A 13,465-nucleotide genomic window follows, 5' to 3' on the forward strand; every position below is an offset into this window, starting at 1 on the left:
CACTATGTTGGCCAGGTCTCAAACTCCTGACCACAAGTGATCTACCCGCCTCAGCTTCCCAAAGTGCTGTGATTACAGGCATGAGCCACTGCACCTGGCCTACTTTAGAATTTCAAAAGGCCCTTCTTGCTACAAAAATTGACAGTTCTACTGCATAGTAAGTGCTTACTGTGTACAAGACACATGCTGCAGAGAGGGGGAAGGAAAATTAAACTGCCCGCTTTGCATGAGACGCCGTGCTAGGCTGGAGGAGAGAATGGTGACGGAGACAGAGACAGAGGCAGCCAGTCCTCGTGGCACACACAGTCTAGGGTTTCACAAAATGCACCCTATCGTTGATTCACCAAATGTCAGAAGAGCAGGCAGGGGTGAGCGGACGTCAAGCCCTCTGTGAGCCACTCCTGCCCTCCCTTTCAGGGCAGAGCCATTGCTCAGGGCCGTGGCTATCTAAAGGGAGATACATAGGCTCATAGTGAAGATTCTGGACTTAGAATTCCGATGCTGGGGCCGGGCACAGCAGCTCACATCTGTAATCCCAGTACTTTGGGAAGTCAAGGCGGGAGGATAGCTTGAGGTAAGGAGTTTGAGACTAGCCTGGGAAACATAGTGAAACCCCCTCTCTACTAAAAAAAATACAAAAAATTAGCAGGGTGTGATGGCATGAGCCTGTCATCCCAGCTATTCAGGAGGCCGAGATGGGAGGATCGATTGAGCCCAGGAGGTGGAGGTTGCAGGGAGCGGAGATCCCACCACTGCACTCCAGCCTGGGTGATAGAGTGAGACTCTGTCTCAAAAAAAAAAAAAAAAGAAAGGCCGGGCGTGGTGGCTCAAGCCTGTAATCCCAGCACTTTGGGAGGCTGAGACGGGCGGATCACGAGGTCAGCAGATCGAGACCATCCTGGCTAACCCGGTGAAACCCCGTCTCTACTAAAAAACACAAAAAACTAGCCGGGCGAGGTGGCGGGCGCCTGTAGTCCCAGCTACTCGGGAGGCTGAGGCAGGAGAATGGCGTAAACCCGGGAGGCGGAGCTTGCAGTGAGCTGAGATCCGGCCACTGCACTCCAGCCTGGGCCACAGAGCGAGACTCCGTCTCAAAAAAAAAAAAAAAAAAAAAACTTTAAGAAAGCGCACTACTTCCCATTGCATGGGCTCACTTTCCTCTGCTAGAAAATGGGTTCATTCCTGTTCCTACCTTGAGGGGTCAGTGAGCACAGCACAGGAATTGACACACACATGGTCCTTGGGTCAGGACCCGGCCCACAGGAGGTGGTCAGTAAATAATCCTCACTCTTTCTTGATCCCTGTTGCCAAGGAAGGGAGAAGTTTGAGGTCAAGGGGTGAGGTCACTGGGCAGCCCTTGCCCATGAGCTTGAGCCACTCAGCTGCCTTCTGTGGTCTTGCCACATCCCCCATCCAGCACCTGTGCGTAGAAACCTGCCCTTCCCACAGACACCCAGTGGTCTGGGATTTTATTCATCTCTTTCATTGACTGATATGGAAACTGAGGCAAGAGGACAGAACAACTTGCCCAAGGTTATTCAGTGAGATGGGGCATCATGGGAGCTGGATTCCACAACTCTTTACTCAGAGTGCATCTTCCCCTCTTTCCTCCTCTTCCTCCTTCATCAACACCATCTCTTTACTAACCACTCCTTCTAGACCAGGCTCTGTGCTCAGCCTTTACACTCTGACCTCACCAAATCCCATCAGGTAGATACTTGGACAAGCCCATTTTACAGATGAAGAAACAGAGACTCTGTGAAGGCAAGTGGCTTCAAGCCAGACCTTGATCCCTTTCTAGTGAATTCGCAAGCAGGCTCAGTCTTTTAGAAACCCCCGTACCACAACACTCACCCACACCCTTTGCACTGGGATAATCATGCCTGGCCATGACTGAGCTCTTACAATAGCTTAGACACCGACTGAATACACTGCTTAGACACCGACTGAATCCTCATGAAAACACCCCAAAGCAAGCACTACTATTATCCCTGTTTTACAGAGGAGGAAACTGAGGCTCAGAGAAACCAAGTCCTTTCTAAGCTCACCCAGCAAGTGTGGAGCCAGATTCGACCCCAGAGCCTGTCCATTGACCCCAACACCTTGCTGTGTCCATAGGGTCTCTGCATGGAGCCACAGACAACATAAGCCCCATCTGGAATTCTGTGCACAGCCCTGGTTGCTTGGGTTCTCTGCATGACAACATCAGCCTGCACCTGGGGAGGTGACCACGGGCTGAACTTCAAATTTCCACCTTCAACTCTAAAGAGACAACATCGATTCACTCCCCGCGATCCCAGCAGGCATTAACTGAGTGCCTGCTAGGAGCCAGCACCTGCCAGGGGCCAGGCCCCAGGGAACACAGTACACAGAGAGAAGCAACAGCCAGGAAAACAAATTTCTGGAAGGACATTGGAGAAGTAGGAGGCTACACCCATGAGAAATGGGTGATGTTCCCCTAGTGGAGTGTCTGTCTATCTGTCTATCTGTCATCTGGAGGGGCAGGCGGGGCTAAGCTATTCCCCAGCCCCACCACCACCCAGCACAACCCAGATTCTGGGGCAGGAAGCCCCACCAGCCGGCAAGACCCATCCCTCCACAGCCAGGCTTCAGCAGAGCCGTGACCCGAGGTCTTCTCATCTCCAGCAGCTCCGCATTCGGTAACTGCCCTGCCACCTGCTGCCTTCTGGGTCGGAATAAATTTTCTCCACCTCCATCCACCAGTGGACAGCGCCCTCAGCTTCGTGATGCCCTGAACATTCCAGATCTGAGGCCCATGCCTGGTGGGGGAACGGTCTGACCACCACCCCACCCACTGCCCCCGCCATCCCAGTGTGAATCTATGTTGCAGAGCTCTTGTCTCAGTTATTAATAACCATAGTAATGGTCTTTATTTCAAAGCACTCGCTAAGGGTCAAGTCCATACTAAGCTGGTACCCGGCTCAATTATTTTATCCTCACAGCCACCTTGGAGGCAGGAACAATAAGTATCTGCAGTGGACAGATGAAGAGACTGAAGTTCAGAGAGTAAGTGGTGGATAGCCAGATTTCAGCCCAGGTCTGCATGGCTCCAAAACTCCCTGCCCAAATGGGAGGCAGAGCAGGTGCACTGCGGACAGGGGCTTTCCTGAGGTCCTGATTGCATGGGGAGGAGGCCCACTTTCCCCAGCACGTCCCAGAATGATGCCTGAAGATCCTCAGGTCCAGAGGCCAGGACCTCTTTTTTGCATTGCTTTTCAAGGGGGAGGTGTATGATCTTGGTCAAGTGGCTTCACCCTTCTGAGCCTCAGTTGCGTCACCAGTACCAAGGAGGGTGATAATACCTCCTTTCCAGGTGCGTTTTCCTAGCTGGGATCTTCGCTCATCTCTGAACCCCCTCACAGAATCCATGTCAGATAGAGTGGCTGTGGAAACCAGGACAGACCCAGCAGAGACGATGGATCTACCTGAGCCACTGCCTCCCTCTGCCTGACAGCTCAGTGATCCCTTCTGCTTCACTCTGAGCCCCTTGCAGTTTTCAGCAGGACAAAGAAAAACTGTACTTTGAGTTAAGACACTGGAAAAAAAAGTTCACTTGCACAGGGAGTCTCAGGGACTCCTAGCCATGCACCCCAATACCTGCATCCCAAGGGCAGGAGCAGAGCTGTAAGTCCTGAGTTCGGAGCCCCACACCATGCTGGGAAGAACAGGGAGCTGAGGCCTGTTCTCGGGGACCTCACAGGCCATTGTCATGACAGCTGTGTTTATCAAGCATCTTCCATGTGTTTGGACCCCCTCGTTTAATCTCACAGCAACCTCAAGGGTAGGTGTGATTATCTCCGTTGTACAGATGAAAAAACTGAGTCTCAGTGGCAGTGAACCAAGGAAAACAATAGCCACGCCAGGATTGGAACCCAAATTTGTTGATTCCAGGGTCATTGTTCTCCCCTACAGCTCCACACCCTGACCAGCCTGAGACAACCACCAAGTCCTGACCAGCTCCTTCCACAATCCCTATGGGGGAGCAAATATCTGTCACTTCAGTGCAGCAAAAAGAGGACCAATTTTAGAGTCCCACAGAACTTGGTTCTGAGAGACAACACCAGAAACACAAGCATCAAAAGAGAAACATGGGTGCATTGGACTTCCACCAAAACTTAAAACTTCTGTGCTGCAAACAAAATCATATAGTAAAAAGACCCTCCACAGAACAGGACAAAATATTCCCACTTCTTTATCGGATAATGGATTTGTATCCAGAATATATAAAGAACGCTTACAACTCAACAATCAAAAGATAAACAACCCAATTTTTTTTTCTTGAGATGCAGTCTCACTATGTCACCCAGGCTGGAGTGCAATAGCACAATCCTGGCTCACTGCAACCTCCACCTCTAGGGCGCAAGCGATTCTCCTGTCTCAGCCTCCTGAGTAGCTAGGATTACAGGCATGTCCCTCTGTTCCCAGCTAATTTTTGTATTTTCAGTAGAGTCGGTGTTTCACCATGTTGCCCAGGCTGGTCTTGAACTCCTGACCTCAGGTGATCCACCTGCCTCAGCCTCCCAAAGTGCTGGGATTACAGGCGTGAGCCACCACACGCAGCCAAGCAACCATTTTTTTTTTTTTAATGGATACGAATAGATATTTGTCTTCACAGAAGATATACTAATGGCCAGTAAGCAAATGAAAAAAATGTCTGACATCCTTGGTCATCAGGGAAGTGCAATTCAAAACCACGATGAGAAGACTCCCTAACCCTTAGGGTGGCTAGAATCAAAAAGGCAGATAGTAGCAAGTGTTGGCAAGGATGCAGAGAAACCCAAATCCTCATACACTGCTGATGGGAATGTAAAATGGTACAGACACTCTGAAAACAGTCTGACAGATCCTTGAGCAGTTAAACATCATGCTACCATACGATCCAGCAATTTCCACTGCAGTGGAATTGAAAATATCTGTCCACATAAAACCTTTTCACAGCATTATTCATAGTAGCCAAAAAGTGGAAACAATGAGCAAATGAATCAATAAAATGTGGTATATCCATACAATGGAATATTATTCTGCAATAAAAAGGAATGAAGTACTAATGCACATTGCAACATGGGTGAACCTTGAAATTATGCTAAGTGAAATAGGCCAGGCACAGAAGACCACATGTTACATGATTCCATTTATATGAAATGTCTAGAATCTACACAGATAGAGAGTAGATTAATGATTGCCAAGGGCTGAAGGGATTGCTAACAGAGGATTTCTTTGGGAGAATTTACTAAAATGCTGTAAAACTGAATTGTGGTGATGGTTGCAGAACTATGTGAACATACAAAAGAAATTGAAATGTATACTTTACATGTGTGAATTCTGTGGTATGAGAAGTCTAGTCTCAACAAAGCTGTAAAAAAAAAAAATCCAACTCTGTCAAATCCCAGAGTTGTGTGATCTTAGAATAAAGGTTTCCCAGTTCCAAGCCTCAGCTTCCTCCTCCGCAGCTGGGGCTAATAAGCCACATCACCTTGCATGAAAATCAAGGAGACAGTACAGCTGGGGCCCAGCACGTAGTAGGCCTCACTCCGCACGAGGTTCCTTCCGCAGAGGGGAAGGGCATGGGGTTTGCCCAAGTAGGGCGCACGGCCAAGGCCATGGCTGGTCCTGGACGGCCGGGTGGACTGGACGGAGGAGGAGGCTTACCGCCCATGACGTGATGGATGGCTCGGGCCATCCGTCAGGCTGGGAGCGGGTGGCAGGGGAGGAAGCCGTGAGGGAGCCCATTACCGTACACGTGTTAACAGCTCATCCTTTGTACCGACAGCCGCGCGGGCGCGGGCCAGGGCCGCTCCCCACATTGTCTGCGCGCCGCGGCCGCGCGGTGATGAATGGGCCGCGCGCGCCCGGCCGCCCCCGCCGCCGCCAGGGTACCGCGGGCCGAGGGCGACACCTCGTGGCTATTTACAGAACTGCGGGCGCAGAGGGGGCTGGTGGGCCCCCGGCGACCTGCCTTTAGTGCAAAGCTCAAGATACTCTCTGCAGAACACTTACTTAGCACGGACCCTGGTGCGTCGTAGGCTCTCGAGAAATCCAGATCATAATTACAGCCACCTTTATTTTCAAGGAAAAACAAAACTGGCAAAATGAAGCTCAGAAAAGGGATGGGGACCAGGCAAGGTGGCTCGCACCTGTAATCCCAACAATTTGGGAGGCCAAGGAGGGTGGATCACCTGAGGTCAAGAGTTCGAGACCAGCCTGGCCAAGATGGTGAAATCTCATCTCTACTAAAATACAAAGATTAGCCGGGCGTGGTGGTGGGCGCCTGTAATCCCAGCTACTTGGGAGGCTGAGGCATGAGAATCACTTGAACGCAGGAGGTGGAGGTTCCAGGGATCCGAGATGGTGCCACTGCCCTCTAGCCTGGGCAACAGAGCTAGACTTTGTCTTAAAGAAAAATAAAAAAGAAAGAAAGATAATAAAAGAAACAGGGTGGGGTTGCCAAAAACTGGGTAGCAAATAGTTTTTTAGTATATCAAAGATCTCTAGGGAATAGACTTATCCTTTTAAAAAAATCACTCATTATTCATCTGAAATTCACTTTTAACTGGGAATGCTGTGTTTCTGTGTTTGTGTCTGCAAACCTGGCAACCCGATAACTGGGTGCCTTTGGACACAGCAGTTCACCTGTCTGCTTCTGTAAAATAAGAGAAGCAAGACTCTATCCCTACACGTTTACAACAATAACTACGGGCCTGATGTGCAGATTAAATGAGAGGATACAGGTAATGAATATAAAGCGGATCAAGGTCACAGCCAGTCAGAGTTAAAGTCGTCATGTCCCTGATCACACCCTATTTGCAGAGTTTAGGAAAGAAAAGGATTCCAACAGCCGCTAAGTTTAATGTGACTCTGGGCCTTTGTATGTTCCGTGTCCCGCTCCCGGATGACCCTCCCCTCTCTAATGACTCCGGAAGGTTCTCTCTGATGCTCTCCTTCCCACATCATAATCCCAACACACATTTCCTTGGAGTTCTCATCTGTTTCATGTCAGACCCCTGCTTCGACCTGTCTTCTACCTGGCCTTACTCCTCCTTACCTGGCCTGGCACATATTAGACATTCAACTAACATGTGTGGAATGGGTGAACGTAGACATGGCTCAAGGCCCAGAGATGAGTGCCTTATATCATGTGGCATGGCAGTACCAGAAGGTAAGGCCATGAGGGTGGGCTGTGCCCTGTTCCCCTGCTATAGCCCCGGCATCTAGTAGGCACCTAACAAGATTGGTTTAATTTAATACGAATTACTAACCTGAGCTCTGTGTCTAATGCACTGTGTCAAACATTTAATTATTTAAAATTTTTATTTCCCTAAGTTATTGGGGAACAGGTGGTGTTTGGTTACGTAAGTTCTTTAGTGGTGATCTGTGAGATTTTGGTGCACCCATCACCTGAGCAGTATACACTGCACCCAATTTGTAGTTTTTTTTTTTTTTTTTTCCTGAGGCAGAGTCTTGCTCTGTTGTAGGCTGGAGTGCAGTGGCACCATCTTGGCTCACTGCAACCTCTGCCTCCTGGGTTCAAGTGGTTCTCCTGCCTCAGCCTCCCAAGTTGCTGGGACTACAGGCACGCACCACCACACCCAGCTAATTTTTGTGTTTTTAGTAGAGACGAGGTTTCACCACGTTGGCCAGGCTGGTCTCGATCTCTTGAACTCATGATCCACCCACTTCGGCCTCCCAAAGTGCTGGAATTACAGGCACGAGCCACTGGGCCCAGCCCAATTTGTAGTCTTTTATCCCTCACCCCCTTCCTACCCTTTCCCACTGAGTCCCCAAAGTCCATTGTGTCATCCTTATGCTTCTGCATCCTCTTAGCTTCACTCCCACTTACGAGTAAGAACATACGATGTCATGGCAAACACTTTAAATATTTTCTCAACTACTAACTTTTCACGATGACCCAGGGAAGTGGTTACTATTATTGTGCCCATTGCACAGATGAGGAAGCTAAGGCACAGCAAGTTGGAGCCTTTGCCCAAGATGATGTAGATGGGTGTGGAGGAGTCGCACCCGAACCACAGCAGCTGCATCCGGTGCTCACCCTGAAGTTACTCAGGGACTTCAGAGGGACAGACCTTGACATGAACACTGTTTCCGACCTTCTCCAGTGAATGACCTCAGCAAATCTCTTCTCTCTGAGTTCCAAATCCCTCCATTCCTAAGTGGAGAGAATGAAATTACCAGCCACGCGAGATGGTGGTAAAGAACAGAAACTGTTCATGGAAAATGCACACAGCAGGTGCTGAGTAACTGATGGTCTTCCTGGAGACTGCACACAGCAGGTACTCAATAACTGATGGTCTTCCTGGTGGTCACCGAAGCCCTGGGAAAGCAGCCTCTTAGGGCCACCCATTTGCAAAACAGCACTTTGTGGTTGCTAATTCCTCATAGATACAGAAAAATAGCTGGAGAGATTTCCATTAAGATTTGCTCCAGAAATCGATGGCCCTGGCAAGCTGCAGGGCTGGGGAGCGCCTCTAAGGTATCTGGAGTTCCAGTCCACAGGTGGAGGCTGGGGGAAAGGGAGGTAGGAGTAAGGCAGGGATGTCTTCAGGACCCCAGCCAAGTCCCCTCCCCACCTCCAAGCAAAGGACGGAGGAAGTGGGATGAACGTGGGGGTGCTTTGGGGGCTTGAGGCACAGTGGGGTGACATCCGTCTGAATCAGGATTCCTTCTGCCCCAATCCTGCACCACCACCAGCCAATTTCTGTCAATTTACTCTTCCTACCTAAAATTTCACTGGTTTCCTACCTCATTTATTCTTTATTCACGCATTTATGAAATAAATTTCAGGTGGGTATCTGCTATGTGCCGGTACCATTCATTCTTAGCACTAAGGGTTCGGTGATAAACGGACTTGGTTTTTTGCCTTTCATGGGGTTCACAGACTAAGGTGGGGGCAGGCAGGGGGTATGGAACAGACACTAAATGTGTAATAATTAGATCAGTGTGACAGGAAAGCCGAGGGGGCTGCGAGCACTCGGGAGATCAAGGACGTCTTCCTGGAGGGGGTGACATTTAGGTGGAGATGAGGAGAATAAGTGGGGGGTGAGTCATCCAGGGGAGTGGGGCAGAACACTCCAGAGAGAAGGGATTGGTAGGCAAAGGTCCCAGAGTGAGACTGAGGACCTGCAGGGGATGAAGTGAGCATGTGCCAGCACAGGGAGAGATGAGGCTGCTGAGGGAAGCAGGGCCAAGGTGGGTCTTGAAGGCCCTGGTGAGGATTTATGGCTTTTGCAAGGGTACTGGGGAGCCACGAAGGGTTTTATGCAGGTGGAGTGGCATCATCAGATTTCCAGCAGCATTAAATACAAACTCTTCTCCCATCAGCCCCCTCCCAGCTAGTACGGCTCCTCTCATGCCCTCTACTCCCCTTAAGCAGGCTCCTCCTGAATCCCCAATGTTACACCCTCTAACCTGCCTACATCTTCCGCCTGGACATGCACATCTTGGGCTGCACCAGGGCACAATGAAACAAGTCTCGGGTTTGGATCAAACAGACCCAGCTTCAAACCTGGCCTCTTTGGCCTCTGGACCACCTGGATCAGGTCCCTGACCTCTCTGAGCCCGTTTGCTCATCTGTAAAATGGAGATAATCACTGTCCACCTCATCAAGTTACCAGAGATTAAATGAACAGTGTCCTGAAAGGACTTGGCTCTGACACTTACTGTTTTCTTTCCTCTATTCCAGAAGTATGCCACTCCTCCAGGCAGCCCCCCACCCCTCACTCCTCCAGCCCTCTGAACACCAGAAGTACTTCCTGTTTGCCCCTGCCCTCAGGTAACATGCGTAGAACATAGTTAGGTGTTAAGAGGTGCATCCCTCCCAGCAATCAGAAACCATTTGGGGTCAGAGCCCAAGGGGTCTTTCCCAGCAGATCCTCCGAGTCTGTCTGTCCAGGGACAGGACAGCTCCTTAAAGCAGGAGAGAGATGGACAGACAGACAGAAGGGCTCTGGGGAGCTAAGTGAGGTCCCGGTGAGTGTCGAGACTCCATGTGCTCATTTCCTAGGGTGGATCAGGATCTGGGAAATCACTCAGAAAGCTGCACCGCTTAGGCCAGACTGATAAACAGGCTGCCAACTTACAATGGGGAGCACGATCCCCTGCTATGACTGCATCCCCCAGATGGTGGCTGAAGGGCTCAGGCCTCAGCATGTGGATGGAATGGGGTGCCTCAGGCAGGAGAGGAACTGCACCCGGTCCCACCCTGGCAGAAGGGTCCCACATGTCCACCATTCCTGCTCTCAGGAAGCCAGGGTTCCCACCCCTACCCCCAACAGTCTCCACCTCTGATGCCCACCTTCCTGCATCTCAGCAGCCGTGGGCAGCCAAGAAGAGAGGCTGGCTTTTGGGTTCACATGACACAGGGTTGGGGGGGGTGCAGGATAAGTCCTGGGGCTCTAGGGGGACCCTGGAACACAGAATGCAGAGGGCTGGGCATCGTATCCCACACACTGGTCACCTTTCCCAGGTCTCTTCCTCAAGCACACCTCAGACTCCCCACCCGTCTCTGAGCAATGGTCTCATCTGCACAATGATGACCCATAATATTCTGAATTAATAATTCCAGTAACATTGACACTCCCACCCCCACCACCAATGTCAAGAGTCTGGCAGGAACATCAGTAACCATAGCTACCAGCAGCACCCACTTAGCTCCTGGCCAGTTTCATAGAAATTCCACAATCTTTTTTGGGTAAAGAGACTGACCAAGGTGAGTGAGTCACTTGCCTAAGCCCAGGTTATCAGTAAGAAAAGACCAAATGAATAATGGCACCCAGGGAGTTAACACTCAGTAGAGGCTCACTACTGTTCATTTACCTGAAATGCTCAGCTAATGCTCACAGGCACCTTGTGGATTATTATCCCTATTTTATACAAGAGGAAATTCAGATTCAGGGAGGGAAAGTAACTTGCACAAGGTCACACAGCAAGTTAGAAGGGCTGGGACTCAAACCTAGTTCTCTGGATGTTAAGACTGCTGACAGAATTTCTAGACAAGGTGAGAAGGAGAGGCAGGATATCCCACCTAGAGCAGCCTCCACCCTGTACCATGAAGATACTTCCTTCCCTCTGCCCAGAAGTGGAGTCATTTCTCCCTTCCCTTTTAAAGGTGGATTTCTACTCCAGCTCCTCCCTGCTCCTTCCCCCTCCCCTAGCAGCCACCCGGCTTCCCTGAGCTGCCTCCCTCCCCCTCTCTCTCCCACTCTCCAACACAAAGAGTTGTCAAGGTAACCGCATTGCCAAGGACTCTCTCTTTGTCTGGGGCCCTGGGAGGAAATGCATAAGCCAAGTCGCTGCTCACTGACCCCAGATGACCCCCACAGGGAAGGACAGCCCTGGACCATCTCTTCAAGGCCTGCTTGCCACACCCCACCTATTTCAGCCAACTGCACCCTGGTAGCTCCAGGTGGCACATTCTAGGTCCCAACGTGCAAAAGGCTGAGGACCTGGAGGAACTGTCTTGGGGAATAACTTCCTGGAGATACATGGCTAGAAACACTCAGGGAGAGGAAACAGCAAAGAAAGAGCACATTATGGGCTTGGTACTGGGATGGGCATTGCGGATGGTACAGAGAATAGCATCCACTATTGTGCCTGACACTGCAAAGCACCTTGGGTGACCCTGAGCATAGCACCTACTGAGTGCTTAGGCCTCTGCTAGACACTGACAGGGCACTGAGCACAGCTCCTCCTTTGTGCTTCCCTCTGTGCTAAGATGATGGAGAGGTGCTGGCCATGAGATGAATTTGAGAAGGAATCTCGGAGAGGCAGGTGTTTGAGTCAAGCCTTGAAAATCCTGGTTGAATACACAATGAGTAGGGTTGAAGACATTGGACAGGGGGAAAATCAATACTCTCAGAGCTAAGCAGTAACTATGGACCCAGCAGGTCAGGCATGTCCCTTGCTTTAAACAGCAAAGTCAGGATTTGGCATCAGACTCATCTGATTCCACGTTCCCTTCCCCCCTGCCGTGATAACTGATGATGTTCCGGATGGTAGAGTCTCCATCAGCCTGAGTCCGTGGATGGGGAGGATGTGGAGCAAAGTCTCCACCAGCTTGGTTGGCGGAGAGTTGGTTTTTGCCGTTTGGTTTTCCCCGGAGGCGTACACTGTGCACACAGAGCACAAGCAGCTAATCAATCTTGGCTGCTCTGCGCCATTAAAACCTGAGCCAGGCTGGGCATGGCGGTTCACGCCTGTAATCCCAGCACTTTGGGAGGCTGAGGTGGGTGGATCACCTGAGGTCAGGAGTTTGAGACCAACCTGGCCAACATGGTGAAACCCCATCTGTACTAGAAATACAAAAAAAAAGAAAAAAATTAGCCAGGCATGGTGGTGCATGCCTGTAGTCCCAGCTGCTCGGGAGGCTGAGGCATGAGAATTGCTTGAACCCAGGAAGTAGAGGTTGCAATGAGCTGAGATCGCGCCACTGCACTCCAGCCTGGGTGACAGTGAGACTCCATCTAAAAAAAAAAAAAAAAAAAAAAAAAAAATCCCGAGCCACTAGATTCCTTGAAGAACTAAAAGTAGAGCTACTATTTGATCCAGCAATCCTACTACTGGGTATCTACCCAGAGGAAAAGAAGTCATTATACAAAAAAGATATTTGCACACGCATGTTTATAGCAGCACAATTCGCGATTGCAAAAATATGGAACCAGCCCAAATGCCCACTGATCGAGTGGATAAAGAAAAGGTGATATATAGATATATATATACACCATGGAATACTACTGGGCTATAAAAAGGAATGAAATCAAGGTATTCGCAGCAACCTGGAGGGAAGTGGAGACCATTGTGTTAAGTGAAGTAACTCAGGAATGGGAAACCAAACACCACAGGTTCTCACTTACAAGTGATAGACTGGCTTTGAGGACACAAAGGCACAAAAATGATAGAATGAATTTTGGGGACTCACGGGAAAGGGTGGAGGGGGTGAGGGATAAAAGACTACACATTGGGTACCGTGTACACTGCTGGGGTGATGGGTCCACCAAAATCTCAGAAATCACCATGAAAAACTTATTCATGTAACCAAACACCATCTGCTCCCCAAAAACCAATTGAAATAAAAAATAAAAATTAATAAATTCATTTAAAAAATTTTTTAAAACGTGAGCCACTGCAACTGAGAATTTAGGAGCTATTAGTTACATTGCAGCATATCACAGTCCGCTCTGTTACATCATCAGACTGAATCAAAATCCTGCAGCTGGCCCTCCTTGGTTATATTGGGCCTTGAGTCTTAGCTCTGAACCAATCACAGTAGGCTGAGGGCAGCAGTACTCTGATTGGCTCAGACCTGGTTCACTGGCCACGCCTACCTCCAGTGATGGAAGAGAAGGAGTCAGCTCTACCTGTGTTGTTGCGCTTGGCATGGCCAAGGGTGGCTTTTCAAGGAAAATGGCATGCTGTTACCAGAAAGAGAAGC

The sequence above is a fragment of the Macaca thibetana genome, chromosome 10 (assembly GCF_024542745.1).
Source record: "Macaca thibetana thibetana isolate TM-01 chromosome 10, ASM2454274v1, whole genome shotgun sequence".
Lineage (NCBI taxonomy): Eukaryota > Metazoa > Chordata > Mammalia > Primates > Cercopithecidae > Macaca > Macaca thibetana.